Below are 11,877 nucleotides of genomic sequence, written 5' to 3'. Positions count from 1 at the left end.
TTTATGACTCATGAGCGAGGGCTCAAAGGCAACATGGTAGTTAGAAATAGCTGCCAATTGTACTTTAAGTGTGGAGACAGTGGAACCCTGTTGAAAAAGTGTTGCCAGAAAATCTAGTATTGCCGAAACCAGGGCTGTCAGAGGGTTAAGGTTGTGCCGCTGGGCCCAAATGGCAAACCTCTTCCATTTATTGGAATATAACTCCTTAGTGGAAGCCTTGTGGGAAGAGGACAGGATCTGGACCACCTGCAGCGAGAGGATATGCTGTCTGACTAAGGTTAGAAGTGGAGCAGCCAAGCTGCTAGCTTGAGAGTCCGCAGAGAAGGATGGGCTGACCCGACTGCAGGGTCAGGAGGTCTGGAATTGAATCCGGAATCCAAGGACCCTCTGCCGCATACTTCTGGAGGAAGGGAAACCAAACTTGGTGGGGCCAGTGTGGCGCAATCAGAATCATGCTGCTTCCCAAGCGGGTCGCCTTCTGAATCACCTTTGGTAGTAGAGGGACCAGAGGGAAGGCGTAGAGTAGACCGGAGGGCCAATTGTGGACTAGAGCATCCCTGGGTGACTCCCCTGGAGGAGGAATCAGGGAGAAGAAATTGCTGCACTTTGCATTCTAGGGGCTGGCGAAAAGGTCACAGCAGGGGAAAACCCCACTTGGAGAAAATGTGAGCCGCTACTTGGTTGTTTAGGGACCACTCGTGAGGCATCAGAATAACTCTGCTCAGCCTGTCTGCTATCACATTGGACTTCCCTGGAATGTGCATAGCTACCAGAAACCTCTGGGAAGCGATCGCCCATTGCCACACTCTCAAGGCTTCTCTGCAAAGGGGGTAAGACCTGGTTCCTCCCTGTTTGTTTAGGTACCAAACCACTGACATATTGTCTGAGAAAACCGCGATGGTACCCTTGGGTAGAGAGGTGTGCAGTGCCTGCAACACTAGGAGCACTGCCCTCATTTCCAGCACATTGATGTGTAAGTGGGTTTCATGATCCTGCCACATGCCTTGGACCATCTTGCCCAGATAATGCCCCCCCCACCCTATCTGGGAGGCGTCCGTGGTCACTGTGGCAACAGGAGGGGGAGACAGAATGACCTCCCTTGGTTCAGGTTGGAAGGGAGGAGCCACCACCGAAGATCCCGCCGGCAGGATTCTGTAAGAAGAATCGGGTGGGATAGCGGCAGTTCTTGGTATGACCACTGGGTCGACAGGAGCCACTGAAGAACTCACATGTGCAGTCTTGCCAGAGGGACTAGAAGAATGCAGGCAGCCATCGATCCCAAAAGCTGAAGAATCATCCTGGCTGGGGCTTTCTGTTGGGGCAGCAAGGCTAGTACTTGGTCCTGTAATATCCTTATCCTCTCTGTTGGTAGAAATGCTTGCATCTCTACAGAGTCTAGCTCTGACCCAACTGGATGGTGGCACACACGGCTAGAGTGAGGAGATGCCTGGTGGGGGCAGAGAGGAGCCAGTCGTCTAGATATGGAAACACCTGGAATCCCAGGCATCTCAGGTGAGCCGTCACCACTGACAGACATTTGGTAAACACCCTGGGGGCTGTGGTGAGACCAAAGGGCAGGGCCCGGAACTGGAAGTGGCTGGTTCCCAGGCGGAAGCGTAAGTGAATCCTGGATGCTCGATTTATCTTGATATGATAGTAAGCGTCCTTGAGGTCGATGGAGCACATCCATACTCCTTTTTCCAGCAATGGGAAAATGGACTGTAATGTGACCATCCGGAACTTGGACTTTTTTACGAAACGGTTTAGGTGGCTGAGGTCCAGGATGGGTCTCAAGTCCCCTGTTTTTTTGGGCACCAAAAATAACCTTGAGTAAGTTCCTAATCTGGTCTGGTCTGCGGGGACTGGCTGGATGACTCCCTTTTCGAGCAGCTTTGTGACCTCTATAGCTGCTTGATCCCGCTGACTGGGTGGCAAGTCTGGGATTCTACTTGAAGGTGGAGGGGGATGTATAAAGGGAATGGTGTAACCTCCGGTGATGATACGAAGCACCCACTGATCCTGGGTAATGGAACCCCAGGCCCTTGGATGCTCCGAAAATCGACCCCTGACTGGCTCTGGAGACGCACAGTCGGGCTGTCCCTCAGGGATGCTGGAAGGAGGAACCACGAAAAGATTTGCGGTCTCCTGTGTTGCGGGGGCCTCCGCCGCCTCTAGGGCGACATCTTCCAGAATAGTTCCCCCCTCCTCTGCCTCTGTGAGGGGGGTCACTTTGATGGGCAGGGAAAGACTTTTGGGACTTCCTAAACCACATCTTTCCCCCCCTCTAAGCCTTGGGATAAGGTCTCGAAGGGAGCGAAAAATGGGCCCCAACGGCAGACAAGGTCTTGCCCTCCTGCTCGCATCTAGTGAGTGTGTCTTTCACCTTGGGTCCAAAAAGAGAAGACCCGTTGAATGCAGCATCTGTGAAAGAAGACTTGAAAGCCTCCACAAAGTGACACAAGTGCATCCAGGCTTGCCTCCTAAGGGCTACGCCCGAACTCACTGCCCTACTCGCCCCTTCGGCTGCATATGATATGAGCCTCATGGACGAGTTAATAATAGACGAAAGGGTAGACAGCTGGGCATTGACAGACTGCGTCAATGCCTCAGGCACGTTACCCAAAAGGGTATCCCCTAACTCCTTAATGAGATCCCTTTGGAGCCTTGTAAAATGACACAAATAATTCAGCGACCTCAAGGTAAATGTCGCTGAAGTCAGGGTATGCTTCCCGTACCTATCCATGCTCCTGGACTCCTTGTTAGGAGGATGGATAGACGTAGACGTCTCTGCCACATCTTGCTGGGTGGCAGACGCCATCACCATAGCATCTACCAGAACTCCCTTGGTTAGGAATTCTTTACCAGGGGGTGCGGATAAAAATTTGTTGGGGCGAGAGGGAATTGGCTCCACAGAATCAGGATGCTTCCACACCCTTTGACAAATAAGGTCCAGCAATTCATCAAAGGGTGGAGACACCCAGGAGGCGGAGGGCTGGGCTCCGAAGGCCTTGAGGAAGACCGACTCCTCCGCAGAAGGGGTTTTGGAAGGCCAGTCACCCCTCTGTCTCAAGATCTCCAGGACATCGGAGAACGAGACATCATCAGAGGATGACTTAGGGGACCCTTCCGCATCATCAATGTCGGTGTCCGAGGTGACGGACTCATCCGGGGAGTCTATGTGCTTCCTCTTGCACAATTTTTTCTGGGGTGGCTCTTCAGGCAAGGACTCTGAAAGCTCCTCGGAAAAGGGGGGACCATGCATGGAAGAACCCTCAGGCCTAGGAGCCGCGCTGTCTGAAGATAAGGGGGCACCAGGGGCTCTAGTCGCCCTGTCCAAGAAAGGAGTCGCAGATTCCAGTGAAGTCACTAGAGAATTGTCCAGCGCGCTCCTCATCGCCTCGAAGGCGGGCCCACCAGAATCTGAAGAAAGGCCCGGCTGCGAGACCATGACCGGCGTCGGGGTCCCCCTAGCTGAGGCACCAAGTGGGAGACTCGGGGCCGAAAGTAGAGGCCCCGACAAATCCCCCTTGGGCTCGGCCGAGGACACCCGAGAGCCGAAACCCCTGGAAGGAACAGAAGGGGTTGGAGTTGAAGATGGTGCCGACAGACTAGCAGTGGGTCTCGAAACCGTCTCAGGGGCTTCACCCGACTCTGCGAGCTCCGTCTCTGATGACACCAGGGTTGTCGGAGGAGGAAAGGACGGTATCGAAAAGGCTGGCTCTGGCCTTTGGGCTGGAGCCGAAAACAATTTGGATAAAACAGGTGACTGAAGGAGCCTCTGGACCACCCTAACTAAATCCGAGTCTGAAAGTCTGGAGGACCTGGAGGAAACAGACGGGGGCCGAGAAACTCTTCCTATCGGCTCCAAGGTAACACTAGGATGTCGACTTCTAATCGGCTCCATAAGAGTCAGAGCCGAGGAGGAGTCGACCAGCACCGAGATGCCCCTCGGAGCCGACGGTTCAGGAGCCGACCCTGGAGCCGACCCTGGAGCTGAAATTCTCACCTGCGGCTCCAACGCCAATGGAGCCACGGCAAACTCGGTTTCGAGGTCCCTATCCTGCGGCTCCGAGACCAATGGAGCCGAGGAAGATGACCCCAACATGGATCCTATTTCCTGTGGCTCTGAAAGCAGTGGAGCCGAGGAAGAGGACAAGGATTTGGCTCTTTTCTCTGGTGGCTCCGACGGACTTGTCGGAGCCGAAAACTTCTTTTTCTTGGGCTTGGAAGAGGGGAAGAAATAGCCTCCTCAAAAGCAGGTCTTATTAAACCTCTTAAAATCAACTTATTTTTCCTCTCCTGTAACACACGAGAGGAAAAGGCATGGCAAACACTGCAAGACTCTTGCAAGTGTATAGCCCCTAAGCAATAGACACAGATGGCATGGCCATCTGTTAAGGACATTTTATAGACACATTTTGAACATTTTTTGAAGCTGGATGGCTTATGTTCTCTTTCCTTAGTAGACATAACTACAATCACCCAAAACACAAGGATGGGAAGAGGGGGAAGAGCTCTAACTAAAACGCTCAAAGAGATAGGGCAAAGGCCCTCTAACTCAAACGGGCCTAGCCCGCCAAAAAAGAGGAATCACACAACAACCAGAAACAAACAACACAATCAATCACAAGGTTAGAAAAAAGATATTAAAATAGCTGTTTGGTTATGAAATTTTAAAGTTAAGAGCAAAAACGACCCTAAAAGGCCAAAAAAAAAGGGTACTTAGCCACAGCCAAGTTGAGACCACGTCGTTACTTCAGAAGCGGCAAACGAGATCTGGGGGTTTGAGTGTGGTGCATCCTGAGATAGGGGGTTGGCCCAGCCAATAACAGACTTCGTGCTTTAGTATAGGCCGAGTCAGAGCTGATTCTCAGCTCCGAGCCCATCTGTCAAGAATGTAGGTGAGATAGGATCTCACTACATCTTTATTTATTCTTTACAGTTAGGACCTCGGTTCTTTCCTCAGAACCGATATGGCCATTTCCCAGCTTGCGCAAGCCAAAAACTCTCAGCTAAGAACCTACCCACAATGCCCCTCTCCTAGATACTCCAGATCTCGTTTGCCGCATTCCCAGTCAGATGTGTTAGCCATCTCTCTCAAGCTAAGTAGTAATTTGTTGGGTTTTTATGACAGTTTTTCTTCTAATTTTCAAAATTTTTAGTCAAGTTAGTCTTTTACCACTGTCGCCTATAACCTATGCCTATTTCCTACCCTTTTCTTGGTAATTTAATTTTTTACCCCTTTTGACTGTCCCTCTCTCCTGTCTTTGACAGGCCCTTTTTACTAGTGGTATTCCTTAACATACCTCTATTGCTATTTCTTCCTTAAATTTTTTTCTACAGGATAATATTGTTTCATTTACTATGTCAGACAAAGTTAAGTTGGGTTTTAAACAGTGTGACAAGTGTGGACATAAGATGCCCAACTCAGATACACATGTTCATTGTGTCTACTGTTTGGGTGTGGATCATTTGAAAGCTGATTGTGACATTTGTGCTGGTTTTTCTAATTGCACACCAGCATAATGTAATAATAAACTTATTTTAAAAGGTTTACTCAAGATACCTTTCTCGGAGGCTCTATCTGGGTCGGAGGTCTCACCCCTTTCTAAGACCAAAAAATATAAGGAAAAACAGAGTCACTCAGTTCTTGCATCTCTGTCAGTTACAGAACTGACTCGGCTCCATGCTTCACCGGCACCCTCAGAGCAGACCTATTTGGCACCAGGATCTGTGTCCTCTCCCTCGACGCCAACCATGGTATTCACTCCTATCTCTGTTCCAAACACAGCACCACAGACTTCTGTGCCGTCTTTGGCTCCTACATCGGCTCCGATGACTGTTCATGCCTCGGCTCCATCCCTGTCCATGGTGCCGACAGTCTCCTTGGCTCCATGGGCTCTGATGACTGTATATACTTTGGCACCATCCCTGTCCATGGTGCCGACAGTTTCTTTGGCTCCATGGGCTCCAATGACTGTACATGCTTCAGCACCATCCCCATTCATGGTGCTCACAGCTTCTTCAGCTCAATGGGCTCCTTTGACTGTACATGCCTTGGCACCATCTCTGGCCATGGTGCCAACAGTTTCTTTGGCTCCATTGGCTCCAAAATCTGATTACCTACCAAGGACAAGATATTCTCCTACTTACGATCCTTTCTTGAGGCAGAGGTTTAGTCCCTTTCTAGAAAGACCTGATTCCCCTTCTGCAGCATCTTTTAGATCCACTAGGAGTTTTTCTGAGCTAGACCTAGTGCAGGTTGTGGACCAGCTTCTGGTAGATAGGGGATTGCCCATTCCAGCTAGACCATCCATCCCCCCTGGCTCAGAATCTTCTATCTCATCATCCCCTGCCTATCCTCCCCCAGCACCTGCTTCAGTACATACTGTCTTGGCTCTGACAGCAGTGCCTCCCCTGTCAGCAACCATCACCCTTGCAGCATCGGTTATGATGGAGCCGATGCTTTCTCAGAGCGGTGCATAGAATGTCCATACCTTGGTACCAAATCCGGCACCTATTTTCTCGCTGACAACATCTATGTCCATGGTTCTGACAGCTCCCAGTTCTCTCATTACCCCTCAACTGGAACTGGGCTCAGGTGCGCCTGCTGTACAGGTGATGGATAGGGCCCTTCACTCCGAAGGCTCACAACCAGCTCCTAGGACACCAGTATCAGAACCCCCTGTGAAGGGAACCCCTTCTGCGGAGTCCTCTTCAGAAGATCCCATTGGAGAGCCACCCCAGAAGAAACAGTGCAAGAGGAAGCACCTTGACTCCCCAGAAGAATCTATCACAGAAGACACTGATTGTGATGAAGGGAAAGGGTCCCCTCATTCTCCCCTAGATGGCATTTCATTCGGAGACATTCTCGAAATCCTCAAACAGAGGGAGGAATGAAAGTCCTCTAACCCTTCTTCTGAGGAATCAGTGTTTCTACAGACCTTCCGTGCCTGGCCATCTACTTCCTGGGTGACCCCACCAGCAGATGATCTTGTTAAACTAATTGTGCAGCATGCCTGAAAGGCCCTGGACAATGTAGAACCTGTTCACCAGAGGACGAATAAAATTTTATCTACACCTGAAGTCCAGCCCCACTGGTCCAAGCACCTGGCAGTTGATTCTATGGCCGTGGCTGTGGCTACCAAGAGGGAACTGCAGAAGATAGTTCCACTGTTCATCCTCCAAATAGGGAATCCCAGACCAGGGACAGACTAGGGAAATGGACTTATGCTTCAGCGACCTTTCCCATTCGATTGCTGAATTATCTGGTGCACTTTATTCACCTCCAAAGAGACCTAATTTCTGAAATGGCTTTCTCTTTGGTGGGGGTACTGCCTGATGAGGTGCATGACACTGTCGTCTCGCAGCTAACTACTCTTGAATCCATCTCGAACTCCTCGATGCGTTTGATATCTCACACAGCCGAGGAGGCAGCTCAAGCTGCCGCATCTGGTGTTGTCATGAGACGTAATGCTTGGATATGGTTGTGTGATTTCGTAGACCCTTTTAAATCTTCCTTCATTAATGCGCCTGTTGATGAATCTGCACTTTTTGGACCAAAGGTATGTGACACACTTGCATGTAGTAAGAAAGACGGAAAGACCTTGTCTGCTGTGGGCATATGCTTTTCCAACCCCCAGAGACCCTATTCCAGGAACCAGAAGGGGAGGAAGATATGGTTCAAGAAATCCCAAGGATCCTTTCGTGACACTCGTGGTTAGCAATCCCCCTGGGGCAGAGGGGGCTACTCATACGGAAGACGCCCCTTTCAGGGTAGAGGGGGTTTGCGTAACCAGGGAGCCAGAGATTCATTCTCCGGCAGACCCTACCAGTGCTCTTGAACAGCTGCCTGATTACTTTCCTCTGGAAGCAGTCGGGGGTCATTTCTCTCTACATCTACCAGCCTGCCATCTTATTACTTCCAATGTTTGGGTGCAGAGAATAATATCCAGAGGCTATCAAATGCCTTTTGACCTAATTCCCAGACCCGTCAAATGAATCCCTGATGTACCACCCAATAAGAGGGGATTAGCAGCCTTAGAAATAGAAAAACTGCTAAGAAAAAGAGCCATCCAACCAGTCCCACAAGATCAGACAGGATCCGGGTTTTACATGAAGTTCTTTTTAGTGCCAAAAAAGACAGGGGACTGGAGACCAATCCTGGATCTCAGCCTACTGAACAAATTTATCAAACCTCAAAAATTCCAGATGGTCACAGTGCAGTCCATTCTTCCCTTCCTAAGGAGGTACAATTGGATGTCTTCTATAGACCTACAGGATGCGTACTACCACATAAAGATGGATCACCGCCCCCGGAGGTTTCTCCACTTCCGGCTGGGAGCCAATCATTACCAGTTTAGAGCACTGCCATTCGGTCTCTCAACAGCACCCCCCCCCCCGAGTGTTCACCAAATGTATGGCAGTTGTGATAGCTCATCTTCGAATATAAGGATTCCAGGTGTTTCCCTATCTAGATGACTGGCTCCTTACCACTCCGACCAGGAATCTCCTAGTCCGCAGCCTCTCTTACACTCAAGATCTCGCTCTCCACTTAGGGTATACAATCAACAAAGACAAATCTCAGATGTCTCCAAGGAAGGCACTGGAATTTATTGGAGCTGTCTTCAACACAACATCCTGTCAAGCTTCTCTTCCTCCTCACAGGCTTTTGAAAATAAGACACCAAATTCAAGACCTTCTTCCTCACACGTTTGTACCAGCACGTTTTGTACTGCAACTCTTGGGCTCCATGGCAGCTGCCATTACTTTGGTACCACTGGCGAGACTGCACATGAGAATCCTGCAGTGGCTCCTCTCCATGCAATGGTCTTTGTTAACCCACCCACCAAAAAAATGATATGCCTTATGAACTGTTGCAAGGAGGAAATGCTATGGTGGATAGAGCCACAAAAGAATATTTGCTGTCGACCATTCTGTCTTCCCCAACCCATGGCCACAGTGACCATTGACGCTTCTCTATTAGGGTGGGGGGGACATTTCCAGGGAAAGATTGTCCAAGGCACCGGGACCCCCCCCTCAAGGCCAACTTGCACATAAATGTCCTGGAACTAAGGGCAGTTCTCTTAGCATTGCAAGTGTTCCATGCATTCCTGCCTTCAGGGACCACTGCAATTCAGTCAGACAACATGTCAGTCATCTGGTATATCAACAAGCAAGGCAAAACCATATCTTACCCCCTGTGTCAGGAAGCCATGAGGATTTGGCACTGGACGACAGCTTCCAATTGCTTTCTTATAGCAATGCACATTCCCGGGAGTTCCAACCTTATTGCGGACAATCTGAGCAGGAACATCCTGATGCCTCACGAATGGTCCCTCAATCCTGTAATAGCAGCTCGGATATTCCAACATTGGGGCAAGCCTTGCTGCAACCTGTTTGCTTCTCCCCTGAATTATAAATGCAGGAGCTATTTTGCCTTGATTCCCCCTCAGGGGGAACCACCGAGGGACGCTCTAATGCACGATTGGCCCCCGGGTCTTCTGTATGCCTTTCCCCCGTTTCCCCTCATCCCAAAATTTCTCCAGAAATCTCAGAGGTTGAAAAGCAAAGTGATCCTCATTGCTCCCTACTGGCCATGTCAAGTCTGGTTCCCTTTTCTATGGCCTCATCTGATTCACAGCCTATCTATTGACCTGCCGGTTTTCTTCCCAAGGCATTCTAATAGAGGAGAGTACCTTTTGCACACCCTTGATGTGCACCGACAGTTTCGTTGTTATTTGGACAGGACTAAATCTTTCAGGAAAAAAAAAAACAATTGTTTGTGGCCTTTGCAGGACCCAGATTGGGTAAACCTGTTTCCAAAGTGACTTTATCCTCTTGGCTTAGAAACGTCATTACCTTTTTCTACCAACAGAATAAGCTACCCTTACCTTCCAGAATAAAGGCTCATTCTACCAGATCCATGGCTACCTCTATAGCTTTTCATTCCAGAGCCTCTATGGATGATATATGCGCAACAGCCACGTGGGCAAGACCTCATACCTTCATATCTCATTACAAATTGGATTTGGCTCCAGGGGACGAGCATCTTTTGGTTCTATGGTGCTCAGGAATATGCTTCCTTAGGGCCACCCAAGACTCAAGTAGCTGTGGACCTCAGTCCTAACTGTAAAGAATAAATAAAGGTTTACAACTTCAGATAAAGAAGTTATGTCTTACCATAGCATTTCATCTGAGTTGTAGTCTTTATTTATTCTTTACTTCCCGCCCTCCTTCCCCCTGCCTGGACTTCTGGTGAACCTCAGGTACTCCTGGTTAGGGTATCTGCTCAGACAGAGCCTCCTACTTTTCCTATTACTACATCTTTACCTAGGGCAGGCAAACTCGATCTGGAGTATTTAAGAGAGGGGCATTGTGGGTAGGTTCTTAGCTGAGGGTTTTTGGCTTGTGCGAGCTGGAAAACCACCGTATCAGTTCCGAGGATGGAACCGAGGTCCTAACTGTAAAGAATAAATAAAGATCTACAACTTAGATGGAATGTTATGGTAAGACATAACTTCTTTTATTCTGAACAAATAGTATTAAGTTGACAACAGACACTCAGTTTAATAATATGAGTTTGTGTATAACAACACTAGTGTTTTAACTTGTCATAAATGACATACACTATATTGAACATCAAGGGGAAGCATGATGATTTTTTCATAAAAGTAAATGTGCATAACAAGTCATATAATTGCTTTAACTTGAATTGTGGTTTTGTAACCCATCTTGACCATACATAATACTTAAGCTGTTACCAAGGTAATGTTTTATACAGGACATCAAACTGACAAAGTTGTTCAAGGGAAACAATAGAAGCCTAAACTAGGAATGTCACAGAATAATCACTCAGTTTAACCTTTGCTGATTATACAAAATATAATGTTGCCATTTAAATCTAAAAACTTTCAGTATATGCCATAAAATGGCAGTTTATGAATATGGAAAGGGAACCTGTAATCATTAATCACAATTAGTGAATTTGTTGTCTTTAACATATAATTTCACTCATTTTTATAATAAGAAATGACAGATATGAAAATCCTTATGTGTAGGAAATGGGGGGAAGAGGGATGCACTGATAATTAAAATGCACTAACTTTCATCAATGTTCACATAAAACAAACTTGATGCTTTAAGTAAGTTAGCAACAAACAAAGTGATTACTTAAATGCTGGCAAACAATGAAATATAACTTCGGATATATCCAGTAAAATACACTGTATTATAAACATTAGGTATAAATATATTTACCATATATTTATATTAAGTAATACGTTTTGAAAGACTTCATCAATAAGGGTGAATATGTTAACTAACTGTGTGCTACAATCTTTTACTGAGGTTTTATATATGATACATCCTACTTTACTATGATTAAATTGCTTGTCATCTGTCTTTCATGTAAATATTAATTGCTTATACAATAAGTAGATATTAATATTGTATTAGAATTCTGTCTAATCTACAGTAGTACTATAACTGTTTTTATTTTTATTTATTTTTATTTTACATTTGTTGACCGGGCTAGTCTAACTGGATATATGTCCATTTTCAATAGAGGCCCGGGGAGAAAAGCTCCACATAAAACAGATAAAGAAACAGAACATTAAAACTTCTGTTACAGACATTAAAGTTACAGATAGCTTGTCAGACAAAAACAGGTATTACAAGGTAATGTAGCATACATGATGGAATACAGTAGAACATACATGAGTTAAGATAACCCCTTTTTTTTTTGTAAACACTGTGTGAAGAAAGTATTCAGAAGGATATGGGAGATTCCCAGCTCAAGGTTAAGAGTAAGGAACATGAGAACAGACTAGTTAAAAACAGGACTGGGAGAGTTAGTGGAGAAACTCATGAACGAGA

This window comes from Protopterus annectens, chromosome 17.part0, assembly GCF_019279795.1.
Source record: "Protopterus annectens isolate FY-2018-M chromosome 17.part0, PAN1.0, whole genome shotgun sequence".
NCBI classification, from domain to species: Eukaryota; Metazoa; Chordata; order Ceratodontiformes; family Protopteridae; genus Protopterus; species Protopterus annectens.
Note: the sequence above shows the minus strand (reverse complement) of the source record.